Source organism: Ixodes scapularis, unplaced genomic scaffold (genome assembly GCF_016920785.2).
Source record: "Ixodes scapularis isolate PalLabHiFi unplaced genomic scaffold, ASM1692078v2 PGA_scaffold0__279_contigs__length_252992795, whole genome shotgun sequence".
Classification (NCBI taxonomy): Eukaryota; Metazoa; Arthropoda; class Arachnida; order Ixodida; family Ixodidae; genus Ixodes; species Ixodes scapularis.
Genome location: NW_024609835.1, coordinates 57,254,241 through 57,273,331, shown reverse-complemented (window position 1 = coordinate 57,273,331; position 19,091 = coordinate 57,254,241). Strand labels below are relative to the sequence as shown.

At 45.2% G+C, this 19,091-nt stretch overlaps 1 pseudogene; it reads right to left on the bottom strand.

The window, feature by feature from the left end:
- Positions 1-5,885: 5,885 nt before the first annotated feature.
- LOC115323424 lies at positions 5,886-19,042 on the bottom strand (annotated as a pseudogene).
- Positions 19,043-19,091: the final 49 nt, after the last annotated feature.

Below are 19,091 nucleotides of genomic sequence, written 5' to 3'. Positions count from 1 at the left end.
TAAACTCAAAATTTGTTGCCCTGTTACTCCGCGCGACGTCCGTTGCTTACGCACGTCATGTGGTTTGCACATATAATTACTATGTCGAGCACATGTCGGTTGTGCGATAAGCACTGCTGGTTTGCATTTTGAGCAGCTGAAAGGCACTCAGAAAATATCAAGGACACTATCTTCAGAAACATATGGTACTTTCTTTTTGCCCTTGAGAAGAAAACCTCTGTAGTAATTTGTGTTAGCGCTCGTGTCCAATCACTGCTCTTGCAAATATTGCCGAGCTTCAACAATGCCCGGAGCAGAGCACGTGCTCTCTGCATTGGTAAACCTAGTGCGTGCCTATGATAAATATTGGTGGCGAAAAAACGTGGCTCCGGTTCACGTGACCATTTGATTGGGTTGCGAGTTGAGGGACTAAAAGCTGCTAGTTTTAAATTTTTTCAGCAGCTGTAATTGCGCTGAGACGAAAGCTAGCGCGATTTTTATTCATTATGAGCCTCAAGGATTCTTTTCGTACAATATTTAGCGAGAAAATAATCGTTGGATAGCCCCTTTAATATAATAATTTAGGTGTTTAAGATCTAGTTTAAAAAACTACAAGACAGCTGTCTCGTTTTCGATACTAGTTATATATACATATATATATTTTTTTTTGCGGGGAGATAGAATAATTTTATGCTTAAAAAAATACAAATACAGGGACTTGCAATAAACTTAATCAAATATGACATAATAATGTTCACTTAATCTATATACCTGATGTCATCACAAAACGGCCGTAACAAAAGACCGGTAAGGAGTGTTACTCATTTCTAGTGCCAAAATATGTATATTTTTTTACTTGCAGGCTGGTCTTGAACATAGAGACTACTTCTTGCAGTATACGAACTATCTGCCAAATGTCTTTTTAGGTGACAACGACTATTGACACATGCTTTACAAATTGTGCAATGCTGCTTTCACATACTTTAGAAAATGGATGAGTTCGTGCCGTAGTTGTCTGCAAAGATTATCTTGCTGCTTTTCTTCTAAGTCTCCTTCATGAAGCAGGGGCTGAACAACTTCAGAAAAATGCGGCAGTTCCATGTTTTCAAATGAAAGTCCTGTGCTAACCTCCTAGACAGAAAAATACCAGCTCAATGTCAGTAAGGGGGACTGGCAGCCTTTTCACTATTTCAACATGGCCATCAAGAAAATTGAGGTTGCCGTCTTCAAAATGCCTCACGCCCGATAGCTACGCAGAAGTCAAAGTAGCTCGGTTGACGTCCCTGCTCTGCATCGGGCCGGAAGCACAACGTCTACAAACAAGAGTTGATTTTGGCAGTACCTGCAACCAAAAGGCCCCATCCATGAACACTCGTTCCACGTGTATATCTTTTGTAGTCCATACAACAATGTCACTGTACCCGATGTTGCAGACAGTCATTTGGGTTTGCACCTGGTAGAAATACATGTGATTGTGCTGGAGTGATAGGCATTCATTCGCACGTTTCAGGCAGAATTTGGTATCTGTGCAGACATCTCGTGGTTCAGAATCAGTGCCACTGCACTGCGCCAAGGCATCACTGCTCGTCACGATGCAAGGATGGGAAGGTGAGTTACCAACACAGCGGTGATCAATGACATGCAGTACTGATTCCCGCAGTGTGTACGGGCACTTAACTTCAAAAAGTCCACTGCCACAGCAGTCGCACTATACCGTTGCATCTGGGCTGGCTACAATGTGAGGATACTGTGTACTTAGATACACCCCAGTCCTGCGGTACGTGAAGTTAGCATGGGCACTTTTGACCTTGACTACGTAGATATGAAGTACCTCCTCTTCATGGTCTAGTCCTCGTCTTGTTGCAGGTGTTAAAAACTTGCTGTCTTCGGGGTAAAAAATGTGCTGAGGGACGGTTTTTCAATGCTAGTCGAGCACACCGACTTTATTGTGGACGCAGTAATTCTCCCCGCCCGGTAGGTGTACCATGTGGGGCGCTTCGACTGGGCTTGTGTTGCTTCGGCGAACTTAACGATTGCAGCACTAACAAAATGAGGCGAAAATGCACCTGCCCGTTCAATCAGCTTGTCAAGGGTCTCGGAGAGGGCTTCTTGAGTAAAGATTCCCCGAAGTGTGCTTGGCTCCCTTGCTTGTGGAGGGGGAAAGACATTGTTTCGTCCCTCGACCATCATCAGCACTGCTGGTTTTTGTTCAGCAGCAGAATATGTATCATAGATCCTTCCGAGTTTATCCTCGGATGGTTCCGAGATGGGGACTGTCTTGCTCAATGCAATCTTTTCCTCACTGCAGCTTTGAAGCCGTTTCTTCTTGCTACTAGCCGAGGAGAAGTCGATCCCTATGAGTCTCTTGTACTCCACGGTCGACATGTGAGCAGGCAGCCACCTGCCTGCCCACATGTCGACAGCATCGCCAACAAAATACAACAACCTACTCAATTGCCAATGTAAGAAAGAAGCCACGAAAACCAAGTTTCCGTTTCGTGCGAGGACGCCTGTATGTAACTTTCAGTCACTAACTTGATCTGTGCCTTCGGTTTATGAAGTAGGAGCTTCATTGCCATGGTGATGCTGACCATAGCAGACTGACTTTACCGTGTGGAAGGAGGAGGAGGCTGTCTGTGAATAAACTGAGTTTGAAATAAGGACTAACAGAGATGGCTGATTTTCTCCAGTGCCGAATATTCTTTCAATCCTCCCACCAAAAGCATGTTCTTCTGGTCATCTCGCAGACATATTTTTTTTCCTCTGGAACATGGGCTAAAGTTTCAAACTGCCGTTAAGCTTAACCGCAGTCAGCTTACCTACCGTGTGAGTCGGAGGTTGTGTTGGCGGTTTGAAGGGGCAGCATAAATCAGTTTCTTCGTGTATCGCGCTAGGATTTACCGCAGAGGTGCCTGAAGGTGGTGGATCTTGTGTATACAAATATCACTAAACAAGCTGACATGAGTAAAAAATTAAAAATCAAAAACTTGAAATCTCTACCTTTGGCATTCATCTCCTAACTAAAGGCTTCTGATTATTGTCACAGCTGACAGGTAGCAGCATGCCATTTGTCGCACTTCCTTCGACCTGGACAGTAGCCGATGATGTTACTGAGACAGATATGATGCCCTCTTTTTGTGTGTCAACTGTCAGTACATGATACTTTTATTTTTACCAATAGACCATAAAAAGTGAACACAGAAAAAAATGTTTGTTGTTTTGTATTTTTCATTATTTTCGGCTACAAGTTGTCGTCTTTGTTGCACTCCCTCGTTGTTACTGAGACTCTCGTCTGCAACATTTATTTGTGGTATCTTAGGCTGTAAGGCATCTTTATTGTGCACTTAGCTCCCACCAAGTGAGCTGAGCGAAAACTGTTCTTTGGTAGCATGCCTAGATTACAGTGTTTCCAACTGCTTGATCGGGATCCCATGATTCGTTGGCCGTGTTTGTATTACGAGCTGCGAGGAGGAGCCGAAAGTGCCAATCGTCCGCAAGCGTCTCTGCCTTTCCCACTCCCCACGCAATGGTACGACTCATGCGCACTTGCAACCAATTTGCACGGGAGGCATCTGCATTTACATTGTAAATACTCTCCAAGACTTCAGCCTTACAGATCTAGGCTCTGTATTCTTTGATACAGTGAGTGCTGCTATCTCTTGTTGGTTGCACCGATCAGACACATTTCCTTAACCCTTCACGTATTTTTATATCTTCGCTTATTTTTATATCAGAAATGCCTCATTGAACAAGAAAAAGAATGCAGACTCCCCGTCTGTCGTCGTCAGACGGGGGAGTCTGCATCATCATCTTCCGGGTGGGGCACAGGCTGGTTAAGCTGTAGCCAGCGCAGGATGCGAAGTGCCGCATCGGCGAGGCTGTCGTCGTCGTCGGCCAAGGGGTCCCGCACAAAGTCGAGGTCCGGGGAAGGCCCGGAGCAAGACGATGGGGAAGACCCAGGCGTCTCCCGATGGTCGGAACTGGTGTCGGAGCCAGCGGGGGGTGCAGGGAGGGCCTGGAACGGGGAGTCCGGGGAAGGCCCGGAGGTCGGCCAGGTAGAGGGTTGGAGGCCGGGAATGCCGGCCTCACGGAGGACCTGGGCGAGTAGGCCCTCAGGAAAAAGGACATTCTGGACCAGGGCAAGGGTCGGAATTCGGTCCACGACGACAGCTGTAGGACGGGCTCCGCTAAGGACGACATCAAGCGCTCGGGGAAGGCCCGAGGGGGATGCTTCGAGGGCGTCCAAAAGGGGCCAACATTCGGGGGGGGGGGGGGGGGGGGACTTGGATGTTGGCAGGAAGGTTGGCCGGCTCACTTCTTTTTGGCTGGGGGCTTCTTAGGGGACTTCGGACCCTGCTGGGACCTGGTGTTGGGTCGTGAGTTGCGGGCAGGGCTGGTGGATCGATCAGGTGAGGTGCTGTGGTTGGCGGCCATGCGGCAGGGAGCTGGAGGTCCCAGGAGGTAGGTGGCAGACGGGTCTGCGTATCCATCAAGGGCAGTACCCCATCCTGAGAGTGCGACATGATATAAGAGCCGGACTTGGTCGAAGACCCGAAGTTTAAAGCGCGGCGGGAGGCCAAGACATCGGCAGTCCCATACATCGATGAAAAGTTCAAGGAGCTGGAGTTCCTGGATTTCTCTTCTGCCGATGTGTTGACTGTGTCGGGCGACTTGTTGGACAAAAAGGAATGTTTCTGCCAAATCGCGCCGAGGCAAAGGGTCGGCGACAGTAAAGACCCGCTGTCAGGAGGGATGGGCAGAGCCAAGGTCGGTGTGGGTGGCGATGGAGGACTTAGGTGGTAGGAACAACCCAGGGTCGTAGGGGTCCTTCCGGGGGGGAAGTGGTTGGAGAAGTTGCTGGCATAGCCAGCGGCGGCGTGCTGTGTGGAGGCACTGGGCTGGAACTCTGAGCCATGTCGTCGGAGGTTGTGGCCCTGGTGATGGCGGGCTGGGCGTTTATAGTGAAGGGGGGCGCGAAGTGGCCTCCGGCAAGTCCAACGGGGTTGGACGGCCTGGGCTGTTCCGGGAGTTGCCGAAGATCGGCTGAGGGCCTCGGCGACGGCAGCTGCCATCTCGAGGTTGTTCACGCTTAAATGAGTTTGTAGATCTCGCATAGACGATGCCCTGTCGTCGGCGAGGACTTGCCCCAGTCACTGAGAATGTTGGTTAAACAGTGTAGCCCAGCTAAAAATTATCATTAGATCCAATTGGAATTCTAACTGGTTTTAATTGGAACCAATCGGTTTTAGTGGGTTCCAATTGGAAGTACACTGGCCAATGGGTCTCACCAGTTGGAAAAAATTTTCCAGTTGGAAACTTAATGGGTTTCAAATGGTTCCCGTTGGTTCCCATTACAGTGACCTATTGGTTGTCCGAAAACCTAACTGGTACCAATTGGAAATTGTAATTGGAATCTAATGAGAATTTTCGACTGGGAGGGAAGTCAACCTACTCCTGCAGGTCATCGTCGCTGGCACTGCCGTCAGCGGGAGGAGCAAGGGCAGGCTTAGGAGGCATGAGAAGACGAGGCACACAAGGGTTTGGCTAAAAGCTGTGATGGGCGAGGACGTATCTGCCACACTTGGAAAATTCGGTCTATCCTCAACTCGTGAAACATGGTCTCATTCGGCGCAGTCCGATGGCGTCCCAACGACTGACCCCTCTGAGAGGGAGAGCCTTTATATAGGCCCGTGCCCCCTTGCGGCCACCCCACCCGTCTCCACGGGTGGGGGTTCGCCAATTTACATAGTTCTGCAACAAAATTCAGAGGCACAGTTGGTGGGACCACATATGTCCCACTACCCTCTAAGCACCAGAAACTGAAGTGGGACAGCGTATGTTCCATTGCCCATGAGGGACAATGACAAAAAATGATGAGTGCCCTCTATTTGAGTTTACTTGGACGATTAAAAGGAGGAGAGGCACCCAACACGCAAAGGGACGTCGCAAGTGCAGCACGAAAATATTGTGCGGACTTCCTTGCCCTTTGTGAAGGACCGCTGACACCTTCACCTCTTGGCATTCTCCTCAGGAAAGTGATCTCTTCCCTCAAGACGAATTTCATTTGGCACCCCAGTGATCAACGACCCACTGCGGCGTCCTTGTTTTCTTTGGAAATCTACTTGTGACTTTCTGCCAGTGCGGAAAGTCTGCCTTTTCATCAGTTGTCGCCCGAGAAGCACGTTGAAGTGAAGCAAGGCCACATCGTCGTCGCTGTGGAACGCCATGTGTTGCACAATTAGTAAATTGCTGCTTCGACAAGAAAGTAAAGAATACGATGCCACCACTTCTTGGACCGTCGATCGATAGGCATTGCGTTTTTGATCGAAACAGTCTAGCTACGCCCCCCATCCAGTGGTTGTAGTCCTTGACTGACAACGGGCATATAACCTGAATCTTCTCTTACGCAGGGACGCTTCCTTTTCATCAAAGCTTGTTCTTCAGGGTAATGAAAATTGGACATCATGTTCACATTTTTTGTGTCTCGCCATTGGTAAGCCGACACTGGCCCTTTTGATCGGTAGAGGTACTCTCCACGAGAAAGCTTGTTGTCAATTTTGACTTCTGGGGCCAGGTCTCGATTGTTGGTCCTGAATATGCCACAGCCAAACACTTCTCGTTCTCATAGTTGCAGGAGCATTCTGGTTTACGAAAAAGAATTGCCGAAAAAAAAAAAACTGGGGATCCTTCCTCCACTATATTCTCCGTCAGCGAGAGAACGACATGTCCCCCAAGAGTCTGATCAGTGGGCCTTTCTCCGTTGCGTCAATGATGTACTTTTAATCGGCAGAGGTATATCCAGTCTCACTGTCGGCGAGGCTCCAGAGTTTGTACCCCCGTTTGATTTTCGGTTTCATCGGAATGTATTGTTTTATTGCCGATCAACCGTTGAAAAGAATCAGATTCATCAACTGTGACGTGAAAGAATGGGCTATATGCTTTTCGGAAATTCTTGTTGATGGCCTTGATAAGAGGTCGCAGTTTATAGCACCTGAGGCATCCTGGCGGGGTCCGCTCTGGTTGCTGCGTGTTGTCATTGAAGTGCAAACAGCCTGTGATTTATTGAAAACGCTTGAAAGCCATCACGCGAGAGATTTTCTTCCCAATGAAGAGCTGATTTGAGCTCCAGTACAGGTATACTTGAGGCAAGGAATGAATACTGATAAGAATGAGCATGCCTATGTAGGCTTTCAGCTCACTGAAAGTGGCTCCCAGTTCGCTTTACCATCTGATCAAATGCAATATTTGTCAAGTATGACAAATATTGTCCACAATTTTTCATCGAAAGAACGAGCTAACGCGTCAAATGCACTGCTATCTGCGCTTGGGTTAGGAGAGCATGTTGGAGGTTTTTCAGTGACCTTTTCAAGAATGTCTTGAGGTTACCCAGGTATCCATACCATAAACGGTGATTGCATCCCATTGAATTCGCCGTTTTGACTAGTACAGTATCTGCTTCAGGCTGGGCATGCGTCCTCTTGTTACGTCATTCTCGCTGTACGTCTTTTTTGGCCTCTTCGTTGCTTGTTCGTTCATATCATCGCTTTCTGATGACTCTGCTGAAGCCCAAGCTGATATTGATGGCATTTGTAAATCGTCATCCGAGTCGCCAAACGCGTCACTCGCCGAGTCGTCCGGAAGGCTAAGAAACAGTTCTAATTAAAGCATCCTCGTCAGTGAGTTTTCTTTTTTCTATAAAGAAAAAGCACTAATAGATGTTCTGACATTAGATGGAAGCTCTGGCAGCTATTAGAAACAAAAAGTATCACAACAGCAGGAATGACGAGCCACCTAATAACATTGGCTGGAAAACGATTGTTGCTAAGCCTAACGAATTCACACCTGCTTGTACATCGTTAACAATATAAACCCATGTGCCATCTAAAACGTGCTAATACTTTATTCACCTACTCCTTACATGCTTAGGAAAACGTAGAACGTAAAGGGCGACTTAGATGACATTCGGGAACCAAGGAAGTGTCTTCCGAAAAATGGGCACCTAAGCATCCGTGTTTCAAAAACCGATGGTAAAAGCAAGTACATGTTTTCAACGTTCCGCCGCCTCGTGAAGAAAAAGAAAACTGAGGAAAAGTTGCATTTGACATTCATAGATGGCGCTAACGGAGGAAATGGGACGCCGGTGTCCCACGAACCCGAAGAGACTCGATTGAACCAATTCTCACAGGTGGGACATATGTGTCCTACTGTCTTACAAAGGAGTAACAGGCTGATGCCTTAAGTAGGTACTGCCAGGTTATTAATTTCTAACTTTTCACTCGGGTAGGTTCATTAAAAATTTGATACACAAGATCCAGCACCTTCATGTACCTCTGTTGTTAATGTTAGCATGACATGTTAAGAAACTGTTTTATGCGGTGCTTTCAGTCACCAACCTCTGAGTCCTACGGTACAGTTAAGGCTTCCTGTGTACCCAGGGTATAACCCTTGTCTATTCAAAGTAGGCAGAATTTAACTTCTAGTTACATCTTCATCAGAAGGGTTCCTATCTTCAGGCATGACAGGAACCCTACTGCCGCAGTTCTGGCACTTGAAGTGCCTCACCAGCTTCTCCGCTGTCTCTAATTTAAAAAAAGAAAGCTAAAATGAAAACACACACACACACACATATATATATATATATAATATATATACACATACATATATACATTTCAATGCAATAAATCGGAGAGTAATTAAAGCACAGTAGGGAGAAAAGAGGTGCCAGACATTTATTCCTGAGCATTTTTTAAGTGATACTTATTATTCTGTTACTAGAACAGATGGTGCCAAAGCTTCGGTACCAATAGCTGCATCAGCATGGCACTTGCTTCTCAAGCTAAATTTTCTTCTTTCACACACTCATACTTAAAGGAAAACTGAAGCCGTTCTTTATTTGAGGATAAACACTTAAATCGACTTCATTTGGCCTCCAGGATCACAAATGTCGAGATTATTTTTCAATTTGGTGCTCAGAGGCTCCAGAAAATCATTTTCAAAGTATCGCTGAAGATCCTCCTTCCTGGAGTGTGACGTCATATCCAGAGATTTCGGAATATCCGCTCCTGCTATCTTCAGTGGGTTTTTAGTGTTTTCTTGCGTTTGGTTACGTCTTCAGGAAAACTCTCTCTTTTTTTCTGAAGAAACTCTTCACTTTCCCTTTAAGCAGCCATCATCACTCCTTCATAAGTTTCGTAACTGTACAGTTTTGCAAAAGCCAGTAACAAACTGATATGCTGAAAGAAAGAAAATTAGAGTTCAACATCAAATTATTCAAACGAAAGGGTATAAATCGTTACAGGGATAGGGGTCAGTGTTTTCAGTTTAAACCAAGAAGAAATTATGCTTAGTTTATTTTCATCATAAGGACTTAAGGGGGGACATGGCCTCGGAATTCAAAATTTTCAGAGAAAAACATTTTTTTCAAAAATGATATGTTTATGCTTATTAACTTCCAAAGAATGGTTTCAGAAACTTTCATTTATAAACACGCAGGATTTATCTCAGAATAAATGATTTTTGACATGTCGGCAGCCCTCCGAGTCAGCAGGGAGCAAGCTTTTTGCGTTTTTTATTGAGCGCTGCTTCATACTCATTTAACCTAGCCACAACATCTCACCCTCATTGGAAGTGCCATTTACTCTAGATTTAGCTCGTAGAAGCTTTCCAAGTTTACAAGAATCAATGGCTAGGAGGACCCAATACATCCAAACAGAAAAAATTCTGAAAATTTGGTATGAGCAATCTTATTGGTTGAGACCCGAAACAGGGTTTACGAGTGGCCCTGCCCGGTGACATGATATTGTGTCATCTTCAGTAACACCCTTTCACAGTATCTTCCACTTCAGACCATATTCCTGCTTTGCTGCTCTTCCTTAGTATGATTTGCCTCTTAGTTCTTGCCAGTTTATTTGTCAACAAATGCCTGCTACAAACGTTAGCTAGCCTACAAATGACACAAACTGGTAACTATGCCAGGGGAACAGGGAAGTCTCGAAGAGGAAGGTGCTAACAATGCACCAGGTGAATTTTGCCTACCTCGAACTCACAGAAAAGAAAGAACCTAAAGTTGAAACTTCAAATGCATTTTTATCAGTTTCACTTTTTGGCAGGAAATGTGGTACGAGGAAATGTATCATTGGACATTTTGAAAGTGCAAAGATTTCATTCAGTGGTGTCCTTGACTGAAATTTCCTGAGGAACAAGTTAAGGTACTCATAATCTGAAAAAGCTAAATTCTTAATGACAAAAACTGAATATTTTAAAACTCAGAAATTTGTTAAAATCGTTTGCTCTTTTTGGGTGTTATTGTTTTTCTCTAGAATTGCACTTTCTACAATTAATTTTTATCTTAACTTGCACTGTGGGTATTCTACTTCACATTAAACCAAACATTTTTTGGATTGCAATTATTATTTTTTTGAAATACATTTCCTAATAAAGTAACCTTTTTCTGAAGCTTGTTAAGCATAGTATGTTGTAGAATTGGCCTATAAGACTGAAACTTTAGATGTCACCAATCCTAATGGGGTTCAGTTCACCCTGAAAGTTTGAATCACTTTGAGACAATGGTTCAAAAGTTGACCCTCCCAGACCATGTCCCCCCTTAATTAAAAATGGTCAGTATGCCAGAGCAGTACTGTAGTGCAAAACCTTTTAAAGCAGTGATTCGAGATCATGAACAGGGAAGCACACTTCACTACAACCAGGCATTGATCGGATGCTCGTAGAAAGCATGTGCACATAGAAAAAACTCCCCACAAAGGGAGTTACAAGGTGAAGTGGTAGAAAAATTATGAGCAGCACATGTATGCTAAATATGGGTGTGTCACCGATTCATTTGATTGTTCATGCACTGGAAGCCCGTGCATGATAACCAAAAGTACTCACGGCGATGGCACCGTTCATTTTGACGACAAGATTATGGACACGAATGAACAATTACACAATGGAGGCACCCAATAGCACTTTTCAGAAAAGTTATACTCTCAATATGAAACAAATACTTGCTCATCTTGATATCTCCTGTGCGTCGTACCCCCGTCCAGACAGTGAGACCGTGATAGCGCACCGATAGTGGTTGCTTGCGCCACCCTCAGTGATGTGATTGCTGTGCCAATTGCGCCAAACTGCGCCAAGCAGCTAACCCTGCTACATCCTGCTACATTTTGTCAAATTATGGGTAATTCGCGCCAAGCCTGCGCCAAAGGACCAATTTTGGTCTCCTTTCAAAACCGAAACTAAACTGAGTACCACAATTGAGCATGCGTGAGCTAGGTGGTGCAAGCGGCCGCCCGACACAAAGTACTTTTCATCAATGGTCCATTCGGTCTTGCATGGTTTTTCCCATTGGTTTTTCCCGCCATCTCTCTTTTGACGCTTTCGTCGTCTCGCGTGTTTAAAAAAAAATTTCAACGGTAGACGCAGGCATTTGTGGATGCACCGACAGTAGCGTACCGGGTATCAGGCTAGCCATGCCGTCATACTGTGAAACGAAACCGCGTTTTTGCGCGGCGGGAGTTACTTTGTGGCTTGAAGCACTCGCTCCTGAAAACAACGGTTGTGGGAAAACTATATTTGGTCTCTGCCTGCCAGTCACGATGGTTGCGCAACGTAGGGTGTTGCCGTCCCCATGTCGCTGCAGATGTGGTGCTTTCTAAACTGAAATGTAAGGACTGCCGCATGTTCATCAACATTCCTGCTTTTAAAATGTGGGATTCGACTTGCCTTACTGCACCACGAGGTCGATCCCACTCCGTAGTTCGATGTTGAGGACTGCTACGGCCGGGTCTGTCCGGAGGCTGCCGTGGACTCCAAGAAGAGGATTCTCTCCAAAACACAAAGATACCCAAGAAGCGGGTTTATTCGGCTGTTGTGCCACCACGCTGTGCCCGTCGGCCAAACTAATAAAAGAAAAGAACAGAAAAAATGTCGGCGCTGTCGCATTAGACAGATTCACCTGGAGGGGGCCCACGCTGCCGTAATAGGCAGATTCGCGGAGAGGGGAAAGCTCCAAAAAGAACGAGGCTCCGTGGCCCAGAGCCTTCCCCGACGAGAGTCCGGGGCCGCCGTTCGCGGCCGCTTATCTAGCCAGTGGAAAGTGGACGCGCCCAGGGTAGGTAGTGTGGCTTATCCCGCAGATGGGCCGCGTCCACAATCACTTCCGATGGGTGCACCGGAGGCACTTTCACCCAAAAGGGCGAGGGAAGACACGCCCTCTTGGAGGAATGCGGCCTTACCCTCTTATCCGGGATGACGTCGCCATAACACTCCCACGGCCTGCTTGTGCTAGGCCTAGATAGGGAGACGGGAAACACGTGGTTTCCACAAAAATCACACGGTACTACAAGAATCTCTCATTAACTCCGTTTGCTGTGTCAAAGCATTGATTACCTAGGTTTCTCTCGGTAGGCTTTCTTTCGAGAGGGACCCCGTACGTGAAAAATCCCGCCAAACAAAGTTGGTGAAGAGAAGTGAGCTGAAACAAAAAAGGCGATGTATGCACGCTGGACCCGTACAGCGCGCTTGTTTGTCTCGGGTTCAGTCGTTGCACAAAGCGATCCAAAAACTGTTTGACCGTGGCTCGCGATGTCTTGCCTCGATGCGCTCAGCTTCTCTTTCTGTGTGTGTTTAGCATGTACCCTGCCTGCCCACCTTACAAGCACGTGCCGCTGGACTTTTTTGTCGTATGCTGGACAGTTACGTTTTGCATATAGTTTTGGGAACCAGTTGGCAACGGAGCGCAGTGGCATTGTTTCAGTCGAACAGCCATCTCCGCTCGCACGACGAAGCACGTGCAGCTGCGAGCCTGACAAAGTTGCCCTCATGTGCATGCGAACATGATTGCACGACAGAGGCAAGAGCCGGCACGCTTGCGATTCATTGTTTTACGTTTGCTTACTTTTGACGAAAATCTGGCACTTCAGAAACCAGTAAAACGGCGGCAATTGCGGCTTTTCGGAATTGCTCGGCAACGCCTACAGCACTGTACACTTATGGGATGTCTCTTTGGAGACATTGAAAGTTGATATTCATTACTAGCCGAAGGCAAAGCGAGGCTTGGAGCAGCCTTGCAGAAAGTTTTGAAAAATGAAATGGAAAGCAATCGTTAAGTCTCGTAATCCACCTTTGTCTTGTGTAACATTTCGCATTGCTCTGCAGTAGTTACGTGTTTCATCAGTCGGAGACTGCTTTCCTTTATTGTATTATATAACTAGTCAGCCTACTTAGTGCTGCTATGATATTTACTACTAAGCTGATCATTTTCAAATAAATTTTATTATGTGCAGTTTTGTTCTTATTTATTTATAGAAGGTGCATAATATGTGTCATTTAGCTGAATCATTGCAAAATGTATCATGTCATTGGCATTTCAGTTACATGTTGAAAGACTCCCAGGTTGTCGAGCTTGACCATAATTTGTTTTTGCAGCGAGAAAAGTGCCCTTCCTTTGTTCACCACTTAAAACAAATATTTTTATTTTTATTAGAATATCTGCTTCAAAAGCCACTTGTGCTGCTCCAAAGCACTGTTTTGGCTGCTCCAAAGAACTGTTTTGGCTGCTCCAAAGGCCACTTTTGCTGCTCCAAAACACCGTTTTGGCTGCTCCGAAAAGTGCTCCAAAACGGCTTAGGCCAATCACATCACTGCACCCTGTACCCGTGACGTGTACTCTGCGACGAGATTGACTGTTCCCAACCGAGCTCTCGTTTTCTGCTAAATCTAGCATCGCCACAAACTTGTTGGATTTTAAGTTTCTTTGGCGCAGTGTGGCGCAATTTTGACCGATTTTGCGTTTTTGGTGCAACTAGGCGCAGAAAATTGGGTTTGTATCAAAATGGCACAATTGGCGCTGCTGTCACACTCCTGCCTTTTCGGAAAAAAAAAAAAAAGTGTCGTCCTCCTGCCTTTTCGAAGGCTGCAATAAATGACCATTGAAGAAGCGGACTGTGGTACCATGTAGAACCGCACAGCAGGCAGGTGCAAAGAGAGGCCATCCTCGATATTTAGAATAAAAAAACAATGCTCCACAGGTAAATGTGCGGCTGCATACCGGATTACATCCAATCATTCCAATACCAATTATTCCATTCTATAACCTGAGTAACCAGAGGAGGCTTGTTTTAGTCATTTGATTTTTTATTGTAGCATTGAATATAAGGCACACTTGATTTACCTGTACTAACCTGAACTATAAAGCAGAAAAGTGCAGGTGGTGCACTTCAAAATCGAATATGGCGGTGTACTTGTATTCGACTTATGTAGGTAATATCAAATTTACCTCATACTACAAACCACCGTAACGCTGCTCAAACACTCATGGCGAATCTACTTTAAAACAAATGTATTCTGAGCTCATAGGAAATGTTCTGAATTTGGTATTTGTACTAAGAAATAAAATCTTGACAAACCAAGAAAACGCAGGATGTCTAACTTTCACACTAAACCTGTCCATGTTCAGGGTTGGCTTCTTGTTTAGCAGGTCAAGATTCTACTAGAATAAGGGGAGCAAATCTATTTCAACTATTTGAAGAAGAGGCATGCCCAATAGAACAATTTCACTAAGCGTTAATGGCGCACGCGTGGAGCCGCCATGTTTTTTGTTCAAAGGCGGCAGGTGCCAGTGCCCCAAACGGCACGAGCCGTCTCAGGCTCTGCACACGTGGAGCTCCAGCAAGGCTGTAGCACGTGCAGAAAGTTGAAATTTTCTCGATGGTATTGTGGCAGTGTTGGCATAACCAAACTGGCTGGAAATGTTGGTCTATTCTTTAAAAGATGAAATTGAACTGAACAAAGTTGTGAAAAGAATAAAAGCTTACTTCGGTGGTTCTTCAATTCTGCACGCAAGTCTGCCACCTTTTTTTTTAATTCCGCATTCTTTTTCCTGGGGTTCGTTTCTTGTGCTTATATGGCGGAAAGGAGCTGCTGCCCTTGCCGCTTTTGTTGCATTCTTCCTTTCTAAAGGAGAGAAGTATTATGCATGCAGGAGAATCATGAGGTACATGCACTACGTCCACTCCGTCTAAGTAATCCAAGAAACTGCAACCTCTTAATTTCAGCTGAGTAATAGATAATCTCACTGAATGTAAAATATACCATACATTTTTCTTTGATGCCGTTTGTTGTGGCCGTCTGGTTTTGACGGGTAATTATGTGTTCCATTTTATCGATCAGCTGGTGCTTGGTCTCTGAAATAAACAATCTTCTTACAGTTTACCACTTACAAATTATGCTCTTCTCAATTCCAATGTCAGACACAGTTGGATCTATGCAGGGTGAAAGAGAAATAGTGAATTTGAAATGTAGAGATCATTTACCACATCTCATCTCACTCACAGCTTAAGAAACAAAGTATGATACTGCATTCAAACTTTATGAACAGCATTATGACACCAGCCCAGCCAATAAGAGAGTACCACCACTTCACCAAGTTAACTCTAAAATGCAGGCACAGCCTTTCCCTTCCTCTCTTCAAGTAGCCTGTAGTGCACGTTGCACTCATGACACACTTTTATACAGCACTATACATCAGTTCAAAGGGATGCTGCACTACTGACACTACCAAAAGGAGCTCTCCGACCATTGCCATTTTGTGATTCTCGCAACCCCTATCAGCCAGAATTGTTTTATCAGCCTTTTGGGCTATGGAAACCTGCTTAGCACGACTCTCCACCTGCAACGTGCATTCTCAGTTTGCTGGCCTCTTTTGAAAGTTTTACTCTATAGCCATGTTCAGGTTGCTTACCCTTTACGTGCTATCTTGCACTGCGAGAACCACGGCTCGTAGCCCATTTGGTCTTCGGAAAAAACGGGAAAAAAAATGATTGGATGCGGTTTGTTCTTTGGGGACTAATTCCACTCAGATAATTTCTGGAGAGTGTTTTTGGTCTTCTACAAAAATAGCTGATGAAGTTGGGGAGGACGGCAGAACAGATGCAATCATCCCTTTGCTTTGTTGCTGTGCAAAAAGCAAGCTCTCCTGAAAACGTGCCCCACAACAAGCCCAGATTACTCCCGATTGTCATGAAGTGACTTGTCGACACCATTAGTTGGATAAGCTATGTTATTCAAGATCTTCCTCCGATAAACCCTATTCGGATAGCACTGCACCGTGTGGTACCAAAAAAATATGTTGTTCGACTGCTGGGCCTTGTTGAACATCACATTTTGTGCAGGTACCACACAGGATAGCCTTTCAGCAATCCTGTTCAGTCAAATATTTTTGACAGGTAATTTCTTTTTTGATTGACGTGGGGGCTGTGAAAAATCTGCATAAAATTAAACATTTTAGTTACATACAACCTGTTGTGTTCAGACTCGCCAAAACTAGCATACATTCGTTATGTTCTGAAGTATGGTACAATGCTTTCTCAGATCTCGAGGTTATGAGGAAATATAGTCGCCATAAAAAGCACTACAAAAAATGCAGCAATTGAGGTGGCGGCAGTGTCCAGAATTTTGCCTATGCAGGATGCTACAGCTTACCGACCGGAAAACCACAGCCCAGCGAAGTTCGGCAAAACTGATGTTCACTCGAAAAGCAAGGGCCGTGCACTGTAAGTCGCTTTGCTCAGGACTGCCGTTGGAAAGGTATATAGGGAGATTCAATTTTACATAATTTCACGCTTAAGTCCTATGGCATGCCATGTTGATAAACCATCATCCTGTTTCTTTTGACCCTAAGTGTCGTTGTGTGGGCAAAAAAAAAAAAGTCTCATTGCACCCCAAAATTTGACGAGCGGCTCTACAAGCCGCTTGTAGCAAAATTGTTACGCTTTTGCGAAGTACTGGTAAACAACGCAAGATTATCACCATAATCTAAACCCTTAGACAAGGAGACATAAAATAGCGAACAAGATGACCCTCATTGTCTCAGGGTTTATATTATGATGTTTCCTAACCAGCTCGCCTGCATACTCCTTGCAAAGGTTTCCGTGTCACGGACGGCACAAGCCGATGTCCTGGTGACGGCGTCTCGGCGATTGTGCACACAGTCCGCGCTGACCGATCCTCATCTGGCCGGGCTCCCTGCACGACACTCTTGCCTTTACTCGGCAGGGAGCCCCAAAAGCGCATTCGAAGCGTGCAAACAGAGTGATGAAACGAAAGGCAAATGGCATCTACATCATGAACGGGCAAAGTTGATGCAAAGTCGTGCACAAATGTAAACATTAATGGTAGAAAAGTTTTGTCGCTCGCCTCTATGAAATACGTCCTGCAAACTCAGTAATGCGCGGCCACATGCCTTCTCTGCCGCGCGTGCTTTCTCTAACGTAACGTCTACTTTGTCACGGGGCATGTTAATGAAATGATTGTTGAGATACGTAGCAATTCCTACAGCCGAGCACGGCACAGCTTACCTTGGCACTCGTTGCAAATGGCCATCGACTCAACCACCACCATGGTGGTAGCCAGTGTTAGACATCATCATGTTATGTAGATGCAAGACATATATATATATGCTCGCACATGTTTCCACCATGTGCATTGCATGCAACCTAAATGATCATACTTTGGAGGCAAAAGGGATATGTTTTTTGTGCACTCGGTGTGAACGTAAAGCACCAATATGGCATCCAGTGAATACAGCGATAATATTTATTGCTCCTAATTTACGGTGCCGCTCAATGTGCCGGTGAGCAGGGAAAGGCATTGCACCCATACACACGACTAGTGTGCCTGGCACCAACAGGATGGCACTATGTTACAGAAGAAAAAAGAAGACACAAACACATGCAAATAATTTCAAACAAACACACACGTCTACACTAACACTTGGGTGATAGTTCTACAGAGCCCCGGGGTGTCTTCTCTGTCACAAGGTATTGTCTCCGTTAATTGAAGGAGAAGCGTCCTCAAAAGGGCGGCTAGAGCATGATGCAGGGCTCCCTGTGGCGTAGGGTTCGTGCTAAGGGTTACCCTAGCAGTGCGTTTGTACCTATGCTTGACAAATGACGAAGTTGCGCTTTGCACGTGGCACATCAGCGATGAGAAGCATGTCAACACTCACAATGACTCTCGGAGCTTACCTGATATGGCGATTAACGTTGCTTCGAAAGTCCCTTGTCCCGCCAGCGGATTTGAACTTGATCTTCTTCAGTGAGGTCTTTGCCGGAGGGGCTACTAATGAAGTTCATTTTTTTAGTACATCATATGAGTGTTCTTTCTCTAACGATACAAGCCCTTACTCCACCATGACAAAAAGCCGGAGATTAAGACTACCACGCACACAACTTAACACATACACGCGGAAAACACGGAAGTAAACGGCGGCTGGCCGGACAAATTGGATTGACAAACGACTATCGAACACTTCTGTGCTAAAAAAAAAAACTAAAAAAACGCGGAGGTGCTTGGAGCATTTTTTTCGTTTATTTTCGCAGTTAACGTGATCAAAGAAAGAAATATAAATTATGTGGATGTTTTAGCCAACAATAGTTTCTAACTGAAACCCCGGCCCAAACTGCGTATCAATTTCGCGTAATGTTGTTTTCGATATGCTGTGTGTGTGTGTGTGGAGCGGAAGAGGGAGGGGGTCCCAGAGAACCACAAATATCCCATGGATCTTCCAGGGATGTCAGAATCGGAGCTTCAGAAACCCCTATGGATATTCGCACAGCAACAAATGATGTCCAATGGATCTCCAGAATTGGTCATAAAGGTGCCCCATATGATGTCTATATATCGTCCAAACGTATATTGTAGGATATTTTTAGGACATTCACTGGACATTTCAATTGCAACATGAACCGTAAAGCCATTATTAGAAAGTTCATTAGCAACTTTTAGTCAGTTTATTATTCTGGGTATTAAGCCTCATCTAATGTCTGCCTGGCATATAACTCATCTGCACAAGCTGCAAGTGTAGATTTTAAAAGTTTTTTTTTTTAATTCTGTAAAAAATAATGAACACCCTGTATATGACAATACTGTTAATTGAGGGAGTTATGTTTTGCAGAATATCCCAAGTAATCTATTTTCATGGGTTCATTACCAGGAATTCAGTTAAGATCATGGTGGAAACCACTTAAATTACCTTGATGTTAGAATAGGTACATTTCACCATACCTTACAACCCAGGTAAATACTAGTTTAGGATAATTGGATAGCGCCGC